Here is a 15,351-nt window from a genome sequence, read left to right as displayed (position 1 = left end):
TCCATCTTGGGTACTAGCCTACAGAGTACCCAAGATATCTTCAGGGAGCGGTGTCTCGGAAAGGCAGCGTCCATTACTAAGGAACTCCAGCACCCAGGGCATGCCCCTTTTCTCACTGTTACCATCAGGTAGGAGGTACAGAAACCTGAAGGCACACACTCAGCAATTCAGGAACAGCTTCTTCCCCTCTGTCATCCGATTCCTAGATGGACATTGAATCATTTGACACTACCTCACTTTTTTAAGTATACAGTATTTCTGATTTTTGCATTTTTAATCTATTAAATATATATATACTGTAATTGATTTACTTATGTATTTATTATCATTATGTTTTTTTTCCTCTCTAGATTATGTATTGCATTGAACTGCTGCTGCTAAGTTTACAAATTTCACATCACATGCCGGTGATTCTGATTGTGATTCTGAGCTTTAACAAACAAAATTGGCATTTTATTTTTAAATGTTTTGCCTCTTTATAGAATTAGCCATCAACATCTTTGTGGCACTTTAAAAAGGAGTTTGCAGCATGAATACACGTCAAGGTTACCACTGCAGGGAAAAAAACAGGAAACCTTATATCTGTCAACTTCCGCTAGGTGTAAGCATTCCAGGAATCCACATAGAAATTTCCCCATTCACCCACTGCTTCTTTGACAAAAGACTCATTCCTGAGCAAAATGAAAAAAGACTAATTTCTGAGTAAAATGGGGCTTCTGTTCACTTTCAGAAAGGAGCAGTAGACCAGGAAACACATGAGGAAAATTTCCACTAATCATATTTTCCAATGAATTTCTGCAAGTTAGCCAGATATGAGTGAAAGCTGTGTGTATATTTCCATAGTAGCCCCCTTGGAGAATTCTATACAGTGCTGTGAATTTGTTATGAAAAAGCTACCTACATTTTTGGAATAAAGTGCTCTGAGAGCTTGGTGACATTGAGAAAGGGCACTTTCTTATATAAAGCCACGAAGAGGGCTTATGAACCATGCTGTAGATCAGAGGTTTCATCAACCCCTACTCAGTTGTAGATAATACACTTTAGCAAAAACAAGAGTCTAGTCTGTCACCTCTAACATGTGCTTTGGACAAGCAAATTAGAATTTGACAGCCTTTCCAGATGATGGATATTATCCTACATTTAAAACCGTATTCCTGACCCAGAGTCAGCGAGCTGCAAATCATTGTGACTGAAAACCCCTCCAGCTTCACAACTGTTCGATTCAGTAGAGCTGTGTTGGTTGGCAATAGCTACAGCATTTCCTGATGAGCTATTATAGATGGCAGGAGAGACCTAAAAATGAGAGAGGGCAAAGAGCGGCATTTTGATTGAGACATAGATGAAATTCAGATTTTTTTCACTTTGCATGAACTCATCTTTCAGCTGGCATCCTCAGCAAGTATCGTTGTAGCTGAAGTTAAATGCTAATTCCACTTGGAGACGGAGGTAAGTGAGAACTGGGGTGGATATTACCTGTAGCCACGAGACAGTCATTCTATTATTTATCTCCCTCTGGACTTGATAATGCTACATACCAGCTGCTACCACAGCAGAGTGAGCCGACTATTCCCAAGATAGTATTAGTGACGTTGTGGCTGCTTGCAAGGAAAATGATGGCAGTGTTTCAACTTCTGTGTGCCTTGAAGTGAGAAAGAACATGTCTATATCTGAAGCAATGTGTGCACCGCGGTGTAATCACTCATTCTCCTCTGATGCTACATATATGAACAATAAGCACATCTAATTGTTCAAGCAGTGTTATTAAGACTCTTTTTCAATCCATATATATATATCTGCTCCCAAAAGCTGCTCAATTCCCCAACCTTGCTTAGAATGCGATCATCACTGGCGAGGAGGGCATTTAATGGAGGGTTGCGGTGAGCCGATAGTTTCAGCGGTGTGGTGTTTGTCCAGGAAGCTGAGAGATTTTGACTAATTGATGAACGCGCATTATAGCCCCAAATCAGGGTGGTGTGCCATTTGTTTGGGAATTTGAACATGGTCATGATACCAAGATTCTGCCACTTCCAACTATTTCCCTTTCCAATCCTCCCTGCATGGTACATTTGCAGATGGCGTAAGTTCAGCACTAACTTACAGTAGTGCAGCTAAGAAAGTATTTCTATATGAACAGAAAATACACCTGGAAGTCTATGTGACAAAAATATGCTGATATGATATGTAGATTCCTCAGTAGTTACACTTTTAGCACATCTTTTCACAGTCAGTATCAGCTTAACAGTTGGAAGCAACTATTCAAGAATTGCATGGACAGGCATTTAATTTCTTTTAACATAACGTAAGTAGATCACCAGCAGTGAAGAGGGTATGGAGAGTGATTCCAAGTACTGAGCAGCTCCCGATCAGAAGACTCTGATCTATGGGCTGTTCTCAGGGACATACACAGAGACAGGTATCAAATGCCCTTTGGTCTGGCCAAAACTTAGTGTTCTCCCAACGCATCCAGATGTCTGATGCTGCTGAGTGGCACATTTCAGGTTACAGGAGGACATGTTAAGAGACACACTGAGGCTCGGTGCAAACACTACATGGGCTTGGTGGGAAAGAAGCATAGGGCTCTTTCACCACTGAATGGAGCAGCTGGATTGAGCACAGAAGCCCATTTATTATTGTTATAGTGTGCCACCTGAGAGTCACATGAGTGGCAACGGTGCTAGACATTTTAAGAAATGTAATAGAACATTAATTAATACATTGTCAATGAATGTAAGAATGAAAAGGCATTGCACAGTTTATTCTTGTAAGTTTTTTTATTTTGAATAAAGTTTATTTTGGTTTAAAAGTTTGTTGTGAAATGGCATCTCAGACATAGCAGAACTAAAACTCCAAATGGAAACTGACAATTAAAGTCAGGATTCACAAGACTAATGTTGGAATTGGAATCAATTTATTATTGCCCTATGAACTGAGATACAATGAAAAGTTTTTGTTTGCATGCTGATTGTGAGGATAGTCAAAGGCTACTGAATGGTTTCGATCACTTGGCAGGATTGGCAAAAGAATGACAAAAGGAATTGAATCTTGCCAAGCACAAGGTGATCCATTTTCAAAGAACTAATAATGTTAGAACATATACAATGAATGGTCGAGTCCATATTCAAGAGTCCCTGAAGGTGTCAGGTACATAAGGTAGCACAGGGGGTAAACAAGATACAAGGCTTCATTAGCTGGAAACAGAATGTAAGAGCAGGAAAGTTATGTGGCGGCTTTATAGAACAGTTGGTGCTAAGTCTCATCAAGTCATCGTCAACTCATGGTAACCCTATGGACAGTTGCCCTAAATGAGTTTTGATCCTCACAAAGGTAGCACATTGTAGATAACGTTGCATTCATAGCTGTCCTTATTGTATCCATCCATCTGATTAGCGGCTGAGCATGGTCTCCTTTTCCAGGGAACTGTTTCTTCACATGATGTGCCCAAAGTACAATAGGCGAAGTCCCGTCATTTGAGCCTCCAGACACAGAGACTTGGTTTGATCTCGTTCAGGACAGATTCATTTGTTCTGTGAGAGTTTCATAAGGTGTGTAGTATTTTTCTCCAGCATCACAGTTCAAAGGCATTGATATGTTTCCTAGCCTTCTTCTTTACCATCCAACTTTCATATCCATATAACATCATTGAGAACACCATCACCTGCACAAGTTGAATCTTTGTAATAGAGATGGATTCCTGTCCCTGAGCATCTTCTCTAACTCCTTCATGGCGCTCTGCTAACGGTGATTCTTTGTTGGATTTCTTGAGTGCTTGATGCTTCAGTGTTTATCATGGATCCACGGTAAGTTGAAACTGTCAACCACTTCAATTTGCTCTCCATCGAAATTGAAATTGTTAGTACTGCCAGTAGGGTAGTAGTTATGATTCTAATCTTCTTCAAGTTAAGGTGCAGATCCATTCGATGTTATGTTCCTTGACGTTGGTTAGCAGTTGCTTTAGGTCTTCTTCGTTTTCAGCCAGTGTTGTCATGTCATCAGTGTAACAAAGGCTGCTGATGATTCTGTCACCAATTCAAACCCCCCTGATCTCCATCTATACTCCAGCTTCTCTGAAGATGTGTTGGGCATACAAATTAAACAGGCAGGAGGAGAGAATACAGTCTTGTTGTACCCCTTTATGGATGCTGAACCATTCTGTTTAGAACAGTACAGAACTGTATGGAACAGTAACACACATAAAATGCTGGAGGAACTCAGTAGGTCAGGCAACACCTATGGAAATGAATAAACAGTCAACGTTTCAGGTTGAGACCCTTCTTCAGGACTGGAAAAGAAGGGGGAAGACACCAGAATAAAAAGATGGAGGGAGGGGAAGCCAGGTGCTTGGGAAAGGTAAAAGGTTGGAGAGGAAGGAATACACCAACATGTAGAAACGGGAATTACCAGAATGTTCTGCTTTTGGCAGATGGAGCAGTGGTGCGGTATATAGTGATAGAACAGTACTTAAAACCACAGCTGGTGTACTATGTGCAGTTTTGATCATCACATTTTAAACAGGATGCAATTGCATTGAAGAGATTGCAGAGGAAATATTGTGAATCAATCCTGGATAGAACGACTTTGTTGCTCGTGGAAAGAAGACTGTGGGAGTGCCTGATCCAGATGCATTAAATTATGAGAGGCCCAGATAGATTTAAAAAGCATTTCCCCACTGCAGAGCTGTCCAAAACTAAAGGATATCCATATTAAGTTAGGGGTAGGAGGTTTAAAAGGGATCTGATAGACAATATTTACCCCCCCCCACCCCTGAGGGTGGGGAGAATTTGAAACACACTACCCAAGCATGGGGATGGATATAGGCATTGTCATACCATTCAAATATCCAGACAAACACTTGTGTCACATATTGAAGGCTACAGACAACGTGCTGATAACTTGGATTATTATAGTTGGGTGCTTGATGGTTTACCAAAGGGCCTGCTTTCAAGCTGTGAGAGTCCATGACTATATTTATGGTTACAACTAGTCAGATCACCAGGCCTCATATCTATGGCTCCCATGCTTGGAAAAATTGAGAAATCAGCTATCAATTAGTCCACAGAGACAAAAACTGCCTCTGCTGTTCAAAAATCTAAAATATGCTCAATAATTCACAAGTTGTAAATATCCATGTTCAATACAAGAATCAAATGAAAACAGCTATTCAAACAGGACCTAAGGGCAAGGGTGCTGTGTTACAAGAAAATGAGGAACTGTTGTGTTCTGTGTTTTACCAAGATGTGGCTTACTCAGAGTACGCCAGATATGGCGATCAGACCTGAAAGCTTCTCAATACTTAGGATGGACGAACTGCTGATTTGGAAAAGGTGGAAGTGTATGTTTCATGACAAGCTCTGTGGTATTCTGATGTGGTGGTTTTGTTGTACTTGTGTACCTCTGACCTTGAATATCTAATGGTCAAATGCCAACCATTCTATTCACCAAGATAGTTATCCTTCATGATCTAACCGCAGTGTACATCCTATGAGTGGCCAACTATAATCAAGCATTTGTGATCCTGCCTGATGCCATCACCAAACAAGAAACAGTCTTCAAGCATTGCTTGAAGAAATCTTTACCCAATTACCATCAGCATATAACCTGTAGCGCTAGAGGTCCCAACACACTCAGACTACTGGTATACTAAGTAAGGAATGCCTGTCATTTCATACCCAGACCATATTTCAGGAAATCTGATCATTTAGCTGCCTTTTTCCTATCTGCATACAGGCAGGGGCTGAACAGCAGGATTCCAGAGATTAGGACAACAAAGAGGCAGAGGAGCAGCTACGAGATTGTTTCATTTCATGTTGTTGGACTGAGCCATATTCGAGGACTCATCTGTGCACCTGAATAAATACATCATGGTTATCGGGGACTTTATAAAAGCAGTCACATACGAGTGTGTCCCCATAAAATCATTCAGAGTCTTCACCAACCAGAAGCCCTGGATGAACCACGAGATCCACAAAGTGCTGAGGGCCAGATTACAGGCATTCAAGTCTGGTGACCAAGAAAGTTCTGAGAGGACCAGCTACAATCTCCAGAAAGCCATCACACAGGTGTAGTGGCTAATCCGGACTAAATTTAAATCAATGAAGGATGCTCAACAGCCGTGGCGGGGCTGAATGGCTTCTCATCTTACAAAGTGAAATCAAGCAACACTGGTGACACCAGAGATTCGACTCCCGATGAACTCAATGCCTTCTATGCTCACTTTGACTGTCTAACACAAGGAGGATCCATCAAGAACTATCAGAGATCCCAATGGCCCTATGATGTCAGTCTCCGGGGCTGACATGGGAGCATCCTTCAGGTGGGTGAACTCACGGAGAACATCCAGACCAGATGGGGTAACGGGATGACTACTAAAGGCCTGTGCTGATCACAGACATCCCACCCTGCAAAAACTCATTTCAGGGAGGTAGCACCCCTGCCCCCTGCAATCCCATATTCCCCCCACACCCTCCCCGCTACCCCTCCCGTCGACCTCCAAGGGCGTATGTAATACTTCGTTTAGTGATTTTGTCTAATCTGTAAACCAAGTTGGGTATATGCAGAAAATGTGACATTAAAATATGTACTTATATTATATTATCATGTTTATTCTATTACAACTTAAAGTCTACAGGGAGCTTAGCCTTATCACGTAGGACATCAATAGCGTTGGGGGGGGGGGGGAGGGTGGTGGGTGTTAAACGCGACCGGAATATAGGTGATAAGTCAACTATAAGTCGCTTGTAAGTGGCTAATACACTCAATTTCGTTTCTAAAGGGATTTATCTAACCAATTTCATATTAAACACGCAGCGCATATTTTCCTCGCATGAATGTAGTGATAAGTCAATTATGACAGTGGTCCCCAACCTCCAGGCCGCGAAGAATACAGTGGTGGCCAGAACGCACCCAGCACATCTTTAAGAAAAAAGCTGAAATCAGAGACAAAGTAATCGGCAATTGCCTCTGATCTGGGCCAACAATTACGTGCCGGGCGGCACCTAATTAATTAGCTTGTTTATTTCAGATTTTTTCTTAAAGATGTGCTGGGTGCGTTCCGGCCACTGCTGTATTATTCTTGGGGACCACTGAATTATAAGTAACTCACAAGTCAATAGCATCATAACATTTTAAGTAACGTTTGGATATTAAACACAGCGCATATTTTCCTCGTATGAACATATAAAATCATTGCAACACACCAATATCGCTGAATCAGTGGGAGCCCTGGGCTTGTTTTCCTGCAGCAACACGGTCCTATCGAGGGGTGATGGGAGACATCGATACTCGAAGGGGTTTCCTTAGGTCCAGTCTATTCCGCAATTTAGTTTTCGTTGCACTCATTGCAGAAAACTCCGCTTCGCAGTAATATGTTGGAAATGGAAGCAACGTTTTCAGTGCTTTCGTGGCTATCTCAGGATATTCAGCCTTGACTTTGATCCAGAATGCCAGCAGAGATGTTACGTCAAACATACTTTTCAGCCCACTGTCATTTGCAAGCTCGAGGAGTTGGTCTTTTTCCCGCGCTGACATGGATGATTCACCGGGGACATTCACAAATGGGTCACAGACCCATTCCTTTGCACGACTTGGGTCACTGATGACCTCACATGCGTTAAAATTCAACAGTGCGTGACAGGGAATGAGGAAAGGTGCAGCTGACTCATATTGTTTCATATCGCCAAATCATATTGTTTCCTTGGGGACCACTCTTAGCACGAAGAGAGTCCAATCAGGATGTTCGCTCTCCGTCTCAAAAAAATCTATTTCCAGGATATTGCATATAATTTTCAGGTGTCAGCGAGCCACTATTGATATGTGGGAGACTCCCAGAACTTCCAGGAGAGGTGGGATGTCTGTGATCAATTGGCTGGAGTGTTCATTGAGACCTTTAACCTCTCACTTCAACAATCTGAGGGACCCACCTTCTTCAATTATACCAGTGCCTCAATGACTATTAACCAGTGGAACTTACATCCACAGTGGCGAAGACTTTGAGAGGTTGGTGATGAAACATATCAACTCCTGCCTGTGAAACAACTTGCATCCACTCCAATTTGCCTATCGGCATAGCAGATGCCATTTCATTAGCTTTTCATTCAACCCTGGAAACATCTGGACAGCAAAGATGCATACATCTTTATTAACTACAGCTTGACATTCAATACTATCATGCCCTCAAAACTAATCAATAAGCTTCAAGATTTTTGCCTCAGTACCTCCTTATGGAACTGGATCCTCGATTTCCTCACTTGCAGACCCCAGTCAGTTCAGATTGGCAACAACATAATCTTCATCAGCACAGGTGCACAAGGCTCTGCCCTTAGCCTACTACTCTACTCACTTCACACTTATGATTCTGTGGCTAAGCATAGCTCTAATGCCATATTTAAGTGTGCTGATAACACCACTGTCATAGGCTAAATCAATGGTGAAGAATCAGCATACAGGAGAGAGACTGAAATTCTGGCTGAGTCATGCCATAACACAATCTCTTACTCAATCTCAGCAAGACCAAGGAGCTTATTATTGACCTCCGGAGGAGGAAACCAGAGGTCCATGAGCCAGTCCTCATGGGGGGAATCAAAGGTAGAGAGAGTCAGTAACTTTAAATTCCTCAGTGTTATCATTTCAGAGGACCTGTCCTAGGCCCAGCACACAAGTGTAGTTGAAAAGAAAGCATGGCAGTGCCTCTATTTTCTAAGAAGTTTGCAAAGATTCAGTAATGACATCTAAAATTTGACAAACTTCTCAAGAGGTGCGGTGAAGAGTATACTGACTTGCTGCCTCACTGCATGATATGGAAACACCAATGCACTTGAATGAAAGATCCCACAAAACGCAGTGGATACGGCCCAGTCCGTCACAGGTAAAGCCCTCCCCATCACCGAACACATCTACACGGAGCACTGTCACAGGAAAGCAACATCCATCATCAAGGACCCCACCACCCAGATCTTGCTCCCTTCTCACTGCTGTCATCAGGAAGGAGGTACAGGAGACTCAGGACATACAGCAGCAAGTTCGGGAACAGCTATTGCCCTCAACTGTAAGGCCCTTGAACTATTAGGGAAAATTTCACTTGCTCCATCACTGAACGGTTCCCACAATCTACGGACTCGCTTTGAATGACTCCTCATCTCACATTCTCGATATTTATTGCTTATTTATTTAGTCTTTAAATATTTTTTTCTTTCTCGTTGTATTTGTACAGTTTGTTTACTTTTGCACACTGGTCGTCTTCCCTATGGTGCAGTCTTTCATTGATTCTATTAAGGTTATTGGACTTATTGAGGATGCCTACAAGAAATTGAATCCCAGGGTTGTATATGGTGACAATTGTACTTTCATAATAAATTTACTTTGAACTTGAACTTTTGAACAATGGATTCCTAACACAGTAGTACTCAGACCATAACACTACAATTTTTCTTTTCATAATGCCTATTTTCTATTACACTCCCGCATTGTTTTAGCCAGACAACTCCCAATGATATGACTAAAGGCAAGGTTTCATTTTCATATCTCCGGTGTCACAATTAATTCCGCAATGCAGCCCAAGGTCTTTCCAATGGAAGGACTTGCTAATTGTCCTACAGCAGAATCAAACTTCAGGCAACTTTCTAAATCATGAGAGTTTTTTTTAACCTGCTCTCTTGAAAGCACACAGCTTTGTTGCCAAGGTGAATACCTAACCTTTACTGCAAGGGCCCAGGAGAATAAACAGGAATGGGATAACCTGGGATTTTGAAGGAATACTAACTTAAAAGAGCAGTCATCAACATAAAAAAAAGATGAAACCAAGTTGGATGTTAAAAAAATACATTATTTCAAATGTAGTCATTTACATTTTCCAGCTTTAACTGAAGAGCTAACTTTGATAAATTTGATTTGTACTTTTGCAGAATACAATTTACATTGAACTGCTGAAAGGCAGAAGAACTCATTCAAGCTGAATCATTTACAGCAGTCAGAATGGGGTACCTGTCATTTCAATAATCATTGCTGAATCAGAACCCAGAGCACTCAGGTAAAAACAGTAAATTCATTAAAGGCACTACAATACCTATTCATTCAGCCACTACAAATATTACACAGTTCAGTCCAGCCTAATATCTTCTAAGTAGTCTATCTTCAATTTCCTTACACTGCTCATTTTTGTAGAAGTAACCCAGAAAGTTCAATTTCCTTTCTCAAGTCTTATGTTATTGAAAGAGCACCGAGTTACAACTGCCCCCATTCCCTTGTCCTGGTATTCTTCACATCTGAGTCTTGACAAAGAGAGCTCTAACTTCCTCCTTGATACTTTCTCAAAACTGATGGAAGTGAAGGACAAATAGCACCATGAATAACACTACAGGGTTCTGGAAATTGCTATGTCCAGTACTAAAATTATATGAGGGCCAGATCTGGCATTTCCCTCCAGCCAGTCAACACCAAGGCCGATGTACCCATCTTTACTGGAGATTAAGAGGCAAATTAACATGCACATAACTCCCTGAGTTGCTTAAGGGACATAATAAGCTCAAGTTGATTCTTTTGCTTAAGGGACATAATAGGCATGATCTAAACTGTTTGGCTACTTGGCCCATTGAATTAGCTCTGTTTTGACAACTCCAGAATGCAGGGAGCAGCATCAATCTCAGAAAAGCATTTGACACTATCAGTCAGACAGACTGTGGAGCACCCTTCTCAGATTCAGTTGCCTGCAGAAATATATCTTCCATTGCACATCAGCAACAACAAGGCATGCAAGTTGTGACCTTAACCAACAAGTCTACGACTGATCCAACCTCGGTGGAGATGGATATCGAGCAAAGAATTATTACTCATCAATCTCAAAGTGTACTTCATCATGAACAAGCTAGACTGGAGCACATCTGCACAACAAATGGAAAATTGTTCAAACATACCCCCTCCATAGAGAATCAGGAACATCCCAAATTCAGTCAAACTGTTGAGCATAGACAATACTTTTATATACATTTGTGGAGCCCAAGATGCAAGCCATTATCAACATGTTTACTGAACAGTACTGGAGATCACCCACTAAGCAAAGGTTCTGTACTAACCTGACCCTCTGATACAATACTACACCACCTTCCAGAAATAAAGCTCCACAATGACATCCTGGAAAACATGAATCACATCCCTTTTCTCAGGAGTTGACTCTCAAAGGCTGGCAGCAAAGATGAAATTCACCATCACCTTTTCTGTTGACAAGCAGAAGAGAGAGATCACGATGTCAAACCTAACCAGCAGGTACCAGTGATGTAAATGTTTCAGACACCTGACTGCCTACAGTGAGCATTTCGAGTCACTGGAAAGATAAAGCTGGCTCTGCAAGATCCACCCAAATTCACTGGCAGGATAAGCAAACCAACTCCCTGTGATTCTATAGATCTGAATGAAAATTCTTAGTTTGCCCTGAATGCAATACAATTGCATTACCAACACCAAACTCCTGAAACACTTCTCTGCTCTCTGTCACGAAAAGGGATTATCAAGTGAACACAGGGGAGTATGTTCTCAAACCTTCCTGGTTCTTAGGAAGCACCGGCCAATAGCTAAAACAGCAACATCCAGGATGGAATTAGAGCCCAGAGTTTCTTCTGGTAGGAATACTCAGGTCAGAATAAATGGCAGAAGTGAGCACCTCTTACATTTACATCACCCACTCCATTAAGTACAACCTCCCCCACTTCATCTGTGGCACAACCTTCAGATCAACCATTAGCCACTTTAGAACTCTGTGGTGGTAAGGGATCCTCAACCTTGGGGGGGAAATATCTGAGGAGGGGGAGCATGTTTTCCTGCCCATTAGCTTGTGTGGACATATCGTATGTGTGCAGAACTTTATGCATGAAAATTAACTCAATCTTTAAATATAATTCTTCCTCTGAGCTGTCAGCATCAGGTGGGGAACTGTCTACTGGGCCTGAACCCTCCATAAGATTAAAATTCATTACAGGCATTCCCTACTACCAAGCAGGGAAATTCAAGCGGAGAGTTGTCAAAGACAAAAAGGAGAGGTCAGATAATCATGAAACTTCAACAGAATTAATTTTCAGAGAACTTTGGATTATATAAAAAGAGCACGTGGACTGAGGCAGTGAACCTAAGACCTACATCAAAACCAAAAGAGAAACAGTGTCTTGAACCAGATAATATCTCCCAATACACGTACTGTAGACCAGGTGTAATCCCTGACCCCAGGACTGCAGACCAGTGAGCTGGGCACAACCTCCTGACCCTGGGACTACCAAAATTTATCATATAGCACGATGGAATCAATTAGATGACAGGCTAATGCCCGACACATCTCTTTGTGGAATATGAACATAGTGCTGACCACCTAATGTAGGGGGTTCCAACCTTTTATGCGTCGTGGACAACCTACCATTGACCGAGGTGTCCATGGACCCCAGGTTGGGAACCCCAAATCTAATATGACTTCAGATACGATATTATGTAGTTATTCAGCCTGTTGAGGATTTCCACCATCAAATTAGGTCACATATGACTGATATTTCAGTTAATTTATCTGTATTGCTCATATCACTCAATATTAAAACCTACTCCTAGGTAAATTTTGAAAAAAAACTGACCGTGAGACCAACAATCTGATCAATCTGCATTTTTATTTCAAATTTTCATCAGTCTTCGTGTGAAAAGAGACTTCCTGTTATTACACCTGAAATATTTGCTGCTAATTTTAAGATCAAAACTATCTATTCTGCAGTTCCCTATCTGTGAAATTAGATTCTCTCTTCCTGACCTACTAAGTCTCTGAATTATTTTAAGTATCTTAACTTTTTTAAAAATCCAATGAGTTCTGCACCTTGGTGAAACAATGTGTTAAACATTTGTTAAACAACTACTTGAATAAGAACACAGAGCAGCACTGTCAATGTAACAAAGGCCTGATGTGTCACGAATTTAGAGGAAGGGTGAGGTTTCAATTCCCTAATCCAACCTGCCCAATTCAGATTTCACCAAAAGTATGACAAAGGTCAGGCAGCCAAAAAACGTTCAGTCAATGGCTTAGTCATCGAGATCTTGTGGGTCAAGTGTAACTAAGTCTAAGCACATGCTGCTGTAGATCGGATATCTCAACCAACAGGAAGCTCAGTCCAGGATATGAGCTAAACTCACGAAATTCACAATTTCAGATCACTGCCTATGGGCTATGAAGTGCAGCAGTGTTGCTGTACAAGCACATCGCCTTGCCTGTCTGCAGATTTTTGCCTTTCCCATTAAGAAAATACCACTCTGGAATCCAAAGAAAAAATAACAGTTATTCTAGCTAAGCAACACACATCAAAGTTGCTGGTGAACGCAGCAGGCTAGGCAGCATCTCTAGGAAGAGGTACAGTCTTCGTCAGGAAGGGGTCTCGGCCTGAAACGTCGACTGTACCTCTTCCTAGAGATGTTGCCTGGCCTGCTGCGTTCACCAGCAACTTTGATGTGTGTTGCTTGAATTTCCAGCATCTGCAGAATTCCTGTTGTTTGTTATTCTAGTTAATGTCCTTTTGCCATCATTTTGCCTATCCAATTAATCTGTCATTTGTAATTCCTTCACATCTTCTTTTAAATTGTTGTTATCATAAAATGCGTCAGGAGAACAAGAATAAGCCAAGGCTCAAGCAAACTTTCTTGAGGAACACGGCACATCAGATCTATGCAGAGAAGGAGGCCATTTGATGCAAGGACAGCACTTAAGTTTCCAAAATTTACCCCACATTTAAACTGCTAAAATGTTTACTTATTATGAAGGCGTTTTGAAGATGCAATTAATTCATTGGTTGACCACTTTCAGTTCAAAATAAAATAATCAGTTTTAATATTGACACACATAGCTCTAACTTTGTGAAGATTGACAAATATGCAGGGATATAGTAATCAGATGATGAATTCGACACCACTGTGCAGCTAACATTGATAACAGATTTCCAACATCACCACAGCTCTCTTCATCGACTGCAATGATATGGCTGAGAATTTAGTTCCCAAAAACTTCAGATCAATTATTTGCTCCATTCACTCCAACAATTACAGAATCAAGAAACAAAAATCCCACTTCTATCCCGCCAATACTCCATTCTTCATCCCTCATATCTTCTAATCCCTCCACCTTTCCAGAAACCACCATGAGATGCCCATCATGAATTACCAATTTGTCCCTAGTGATTATGCAGTTTTTCAAAAACTATACATCCAGTGATTGCACTAGAATATATACTTAGCCCTTTCTTGACTGCAATTCATTTTCTTAGCAAACTTGTTTTTACAGAAGTCATTCATTAAATTCTCCACAGTATTCTGAGGGGCAATTTTTATTTCCCAACATGGCTTAACTATAAACACTACTTTCAAAACACTTTTAACATACTCGATATTAAACTTAATTCACATCCTCCTTGAATCATTACTGCGAGGGAGACATTTTTTCAGAAGATATTTGGAAGATAGTGGCACACAATTTGTTTTTATTCACCTTCCCATTGTTTCTTCAGAAGCTTTTTTTAAAAAAAGTTACAAGTATTAAAATTGGTTCTTGTGATGAAACATTCCAGAAGTACCTCAAGGAGTGAATATTTTACCTGCACCGTCAGGGGGTTGAGGACTTGATGCAGAAAATAGTTCCAGTTTCACGCAAATGCTTTAGTTTTTTTATGCAGTCCTCACCTCCTGCAAAATTGAAAGCATAATATAAATATAACAATCATGTCAGCATCAATCCAGATAATTTGTATTCATGTGAAATACAGTACTGTGCAAAAGTTTTAGGCACAAGTATATAGGTAGGGTGCCTAAGACTTCTGCACTGTATTGTATTTGTCCATGTGGAGCAGAAAGCGAGTTAGTAAATCTGGCGAGAGCAAAGGATATTTCGAACAGTGAGGGTGAGTGCCGTGGGAGGGGTGTAGGACAGGTGGCAAAGGAGGAGTGCCAGGATGGGGAGTGTGGTATGGGTGCAGATGTACCCAGCCCCGAGACACCAAACTAGGTCATTTGATTCAAAACAATTGGTTAATTGATCATTACAGGATGCCTCTCTGGTGCTTCCCACTCTCTCCCCTCTCCATTCCACTTTTCCCAAACATAATTCCCCTCTCCCTGCCTCCTTCCCACTATAAGTCCACAAAAGAGCCACAGATTTATCATCACTCACATATGTCATGAAATTTGTTTCTTTTTTTGGGGCAGAAGAGTGCAATACATAAAGTTACTACCATACTATACAAAAACCTTAGGCACCCTAGCTACCCTGTATACAACTGATGCCAAGACCTTCCATGCTGAGTAAACAGTTTTAGTATAATAGATTTATGTATATTTTTTTCCCCAGAACTTTGT

The 15,351-nt window shown here is 41.2% G+C and overlaps 1 protein-coding gene across 14 annotated transcripts in view; it reads right to left on the bottom strand.

Annotated features, from left to right (window-relative positions):
- Nucleotides 1-15,351, bottom strand: part of LOC140201702 (alpha-(1,6)-fucosyltransferase) — an 889,182-nt gene that overhangs the window by 613,626 nt on the left and 260,205 nt on the right. For 13 of the 14 annotated variants that reach the window (XM_072266344.1, XM_072266353.1, XM_072266324.1 and 10 more), the window contains one exon: nucleotides 14,595-14,682. The gene's annotated coding sequence lies outside the window, so the exon portion shown is untranslated. Of the gene's footprint in view, nucleotides 1-11,063; nucleotides 11,205-14,594; nucleotides 14,683-15,351 lie in introns of all 14 variants that reach the window. The other variant, XM_072266369.1, reaches the window with a different exon arrangement.

This window comes from Mobula birostris, chromosome 1 (assembly GCF_030028105.1).
Source record: "Mobula birostris isolate sMobBir1 chromosome 1, sMobBir1.hap1, whole genome shotgun sequence".
In the NCBI taxonomy this organism is placed as follows: domain Eukaryota; kingdom Metazoa; phylum Chordata; class Chondrichthyes; order Myliobatiformes; family Myliobatidae; genus Mobula; species Mobula birostris.
The sequence above is the reverse complement of the archived record's forward strand: the minus strand, read 5'-3'. Positions and strand labels throughout refer to the sequence as shown.